We start from the raw sequence: 4,649 nt of genomic DNA on the forward strand, positions 1-4,649 counted from the left end.
GGAGAAGCACACGTTTGAGGACAGCCTCAACAACTTTGTGAGACCTTGTTTCAAAATAAAAAATAAAGTTGGACATGGTGAGCCACGCCTGTAATCCCAGTACCTGGGGGGCTGAGCCAGGACGATTGCAGGATTGAGCCCGAAAAGTGGTCACTTACTGAGACTGTTTCACAGAAAGGCCTAAACACCCCACATTCCAGGTAAGAGGTACAAAGATAGCAGCCTCCGCCTTCCCTCGAACCACAGCCTGAGAAAAGCAGGGCGGGCCAGGGCCCGTCGGATCTGTCAGCAGAGGTCTCCCAGCTGTACTAGACCTGCGCGCTTTAACACTTTCCATTTTACTTCTTGTTTGAGGTCCTGGGATTGAGGGCCTCGTGCTGCTAAGCAAGCCCGTTGCCACTGGCCTACAACCCCAGCCGCGTACATCGTGACACCTGGTACTTTTATTTATTTATTTATTTATTTATTTATTCATTTGTTTGTTTGTTTTTTTATTTTGTGGTACTGGGGATGGAACCCAGGGGCATTCTATCTCCAAGAGGCACCCCCGGCCCTATTTTTTATTGTTTATTTTAAAATAGGGTCTTACTGAATTGCAAAGGGCCTCACTCACTAAGTAGTAGCTAAGGCTGTCCTCGAACTTCAATCCTCCCATCTCACCCTCCCAAATGCGGGGGTTACAGGTGTGTGCCACCACACTGGGTAAAGGATATTACTTAAAATATTATTGCAGAATTTTACGTAAAAAATTTTAAAACAAAACCTTGTTGTTACTGCTTTGTTTTGTGGTACTGAGAACCGAACGCTGGAGCATTCTATCTCCAAGCCCACCGCCCCCAGCAATTTCTTATTTTGAAACAGCACTTCAGTAAGTTGCTGAGACTGGCCTTCTAACTGCCATCCTCCTGTTTCAGCCTCCTCCCAGGTACTGGGATTGCAGCCTGCAGCACCACACCCGGCTCATTTCTACTATTTTATGGTGTCTGTGGCAAGACCACAAGTGGAAAGTGACCTGAAATTTACAAGAAAGGAAACAAAAACGGCCCTCGTAAGACTGTGAGGCAAAAACAGGGCAAGGCTGGGGTGCCCATTCAGGAGTCCTGGGACACCCAGGAGGGGCGTCTGGCTGCAGACCCAGGCGGCCTCCCAGACTCCGTAGTTCACCATGCATGTGTCGCCCTGCCCGGCCCTGCTGGCCTGCGCCCGGCTCTGCTGGGTTGAAGACAGCTCAGACCTACTCTGTGCTGGTTTTGGGAAACATCTTTGCTACTAATTTCAGAATTGTCTTTGGTGCTAATTCCGATATTTATTGACTTCAAATGCTTTGACATTAATTTTAAAATAGAGAAAGTAGTCAGAGCTTGGGTGTTGTCCAGGCACTCAGGCAGAGAGGAGCCCTGCAGAGTTCCTGGAATAGAGGTAGCCCAGGGCCTTTGCATTCTAAAGTCAAGTTTTACAATAGGACAAGCTAAAATCCCCAACGATGTGGGAGGACCCACAAGCCTTCAAGAGATCCCTGACCTCAATAATCAATTCACACATTTTGAGACAGGGCGGGCCTACAGGAAGAAATCGTCACATCCAAAGACTTGCCCTGTGGATCTACACCCATGTCCGCCAAGAAGATAACTGGTTAAGAACAGATACAGGATAAACATCTTCATAAAATCTCTTCGGTTTTCAAAACTTCAGTGACTTATTTTCAAGTTACTCCACCACATCCCTCATACAGTGCTTTAATTTCTGTCCTGTCTTTCTGCCTTTGTAATAAGAAAATTGCTTCAGCTGACAGCAAAAGAGTTCAGGTTATTCTTTTTCTAAAATAGTTCAGAACAGCTGGCATGGCGGCACATGCTCGTAGAGCTTGGGAGGCGGAGACAGGAGGTTCGAAGCAGCCGCGCTGGCTTAAGAGACCCTGCTTCCAAATATAAAATAGGTCTGGGAGTGTAGCCCGGAGATAGAAGGGTTTCATCCTCAGTACCAAAAAAAAAAAAAAAAGCTTAGAACGAGAACCCGTGACTACATCTCACACAGGAACAGTTTTACTGTCTCACCGGAACAGTTTTTGGCGCCCAACAACATGGGACACCGTAACATACTCGGTGCCAGGAGAAACTGAGGCAGGCAGCTGGGGGTTGTCAGAGGGGAGAGCTCAGCCCCAGCCAGCTGAGCACCCTGCAGGACCTTGCGATTCCTCCTCCCTGCTTGACTCCAGCAGCTCCTCAGTGGCCCCAAACACACGGAGACAGTGAAGGCACACGGGCCAGCAGGACCGCGGGGTCTGCGTTTGGCCCTCGATGGAATCCAGGCCTAGGCGGCAAAACCGAAGTGACTTTCCCCTTGACTGTTTTTTTCTTTAAAAAAAAAAAAAAACAGTTTCCTTGTTTCTGAGTCTCTGTTCTCTTGTGAAGAGCAGGGTATCAATCACACTTAGAAACAACAAGTAAGGAAACAGGACGCACTCGGCCTCGCCGCCTAGAGCGCTTCTGGAGCTGGTGTCAGCGCCTCAGCACAGAGCTCTGCCTGCTTCTGCTTTTGGAATGGAGAGCGCCCTGTTCTGCAGGGGCTAGATAATCACTTTGAGGAAACATTACTATAAAAATAAATAAGTTTCTTTTTTCATTCAAAGTGAGGGAAAATAACGGGCCGCCCTGAACACACCCACGGCCTCTCCCAAGAACACTTGTATTTGTTTCGAGAATGCTTTGCGAGGATATCAAAGCCCTTCAGTTTATCTATGATCAACCTGACTTCAACACAGAGGAAAAAATACACATTTTGTCCCAGTGTAAATGGAAGCAGGCTCCTTCCTGTTGCGGGGCTGCCTGAGTTTCCTTGAACACGGAGCACTGTGCTGAAACATGGCGGCACACACAGTCATACTGAGTTGGAGTGCTTAGAAGAGACAAAGTGTGATTTCGTTTTCAAAAATGATGGCAAAAAAAAAAAAAGATTGCAAACCTCCACTTCTGAGAAGATTGAACTTTAATTCTCTAAGTGTAGGATTTACCCATCTGCACCAGACAACACAGACACTTGGATTTTGTGATTTTGTTGTTATTTTGTAGTCAGGCTTGAATCCAGGGGCATCCCACCTCCACATATACCCTGGGCATCCCACCTCCACATATACCCTGAGCCCTTTTCGTTTTTTATTTTGAAACAGAATTTCACTAAGTTGCTGAGGCTGGCCTCAGACCTGCAACCTTCTGTCTCGGCCTCCCAAGTACCGGGAATGCGGATGTGCGCAGCCACACCTGGCAGGAAACAGACTTTGGAAAATGTTTTCCGGGCAGAGGAGAGCAGGAACCAAAGAAGAATGCCCTGTGAGGCGCTGGCGTGTGAGGCGAGCCCACCGTGACCCCTCTGTTATCTGGAGAAGTCCCAGGCCACGCACACATAGGAGCCAGAGGGACCCAGGGTCCCCGTGTGGAGGGGCCAGAGCAGAGCCCCGGGAGGAGATCCCTGGATATGTGCTAGGGCCCTGCTGAGGTTTCTGGCTGTCTTAATCAGTGTGTACAGGTGAAGACATTATCCGCAGCCAGAAAAACCCCACTAGCAGAAAGCAAAGCAGATAATCCCTGGAGTTCGTCCCGGACCCAGAACTAACCCTTGCCATCACCGGCAAGAGTGGAAAGTCCGGCAGGTCACAGGCCATCAGAGAGGGTAAATCAGGGCCTCTTAGCTTCAGAGCGGGAAGAGAAGAACTCTCAACCTAAGGCTGCTCCACCTGCCGCAAGCAGGTTCAGAGTCAGCCCCGGACCCCGCTGCTTCTGCTTAATCTAGCTGCATCCAGAGCTCTAGAACGTCCAGGGCAACACTGGCCAGCGTGCTGAAAGGGGAGGTCACAGGCAGGCAGAGAAGCAGGAGCGCAGCCTAGAAGGAGGACAAAAGCCAGCCCGTGCAGCCGGGCGCGGCGCGCATGCTTCTAATCCTGGTACCTGCGAGGCTGAGACGGAGGATGGAAGGTTTGAGGCCAGCCTCTGCAATGGAACAAGACTATCAGCAACATAGTGAGACACTACTACAAAACAAAGAAAGGACTGGGGTGTGTCTGAGAGGTAGAATGCCTCTGGGTTCAATCTGTGGTAACTCACACACACACACAGCCGGAGAAGCTATCCTACGTGAAACAAACTTTTTCTCAAAAGATGAGAGAAACTGGAAAGACCATAGGTAAGTTGAGGGTCAGCCTCCAGCAGCCTAAAAATACCCGTTACTGGAGCCCAAGGAGGTGGAGCACAGAAACTTTGTTGAAGAAACACTTATCCAAAATTTTCCAAATAGGATAAAAGTCTGACAGCCACAGACTTCAGATGTTCCATAAACGCAAACGACGAGGAGAAGGCAGCGCCCAGGCTCCTCAGACTCAAATGGCTTCCAGTGGATGCTGGGGCCGAGGAAGAAGAGGGCGGAGGTGCAGGAGGGCGAGAGGAGGACGGAGCTCCGGGAGAACAAGGAAGGCAGGCGCAAGACCAAGGGCGCCCGAGCCTCACCGGGCAGGCACGCTGTACACCTAAGGAGAAGCAAGGACTTTCTCAGACTTGGAAGAGTAAGAAGAGTTTGCCCGAGCAGACCCGCGTGACGGGAGCTGTCCCGGGAAGTGTTTCGGGCGGGAGGAAGAGGCAGCCTGAGGTCAGCAGGTGCGC

Source organism: Muscardinus avellanarius (assembly GCF_963383645.1).
Source record: "Muscardinus avellanarius genome assembly, chromosome: 3".
Classification (NCBI taxonomy): domain Eukaryota; kingdom Metazoa; phylum Chordata; class Mammalia; order Rodentia; family Gliridae; genus Muscardinus; species Muscardinus avellanarius.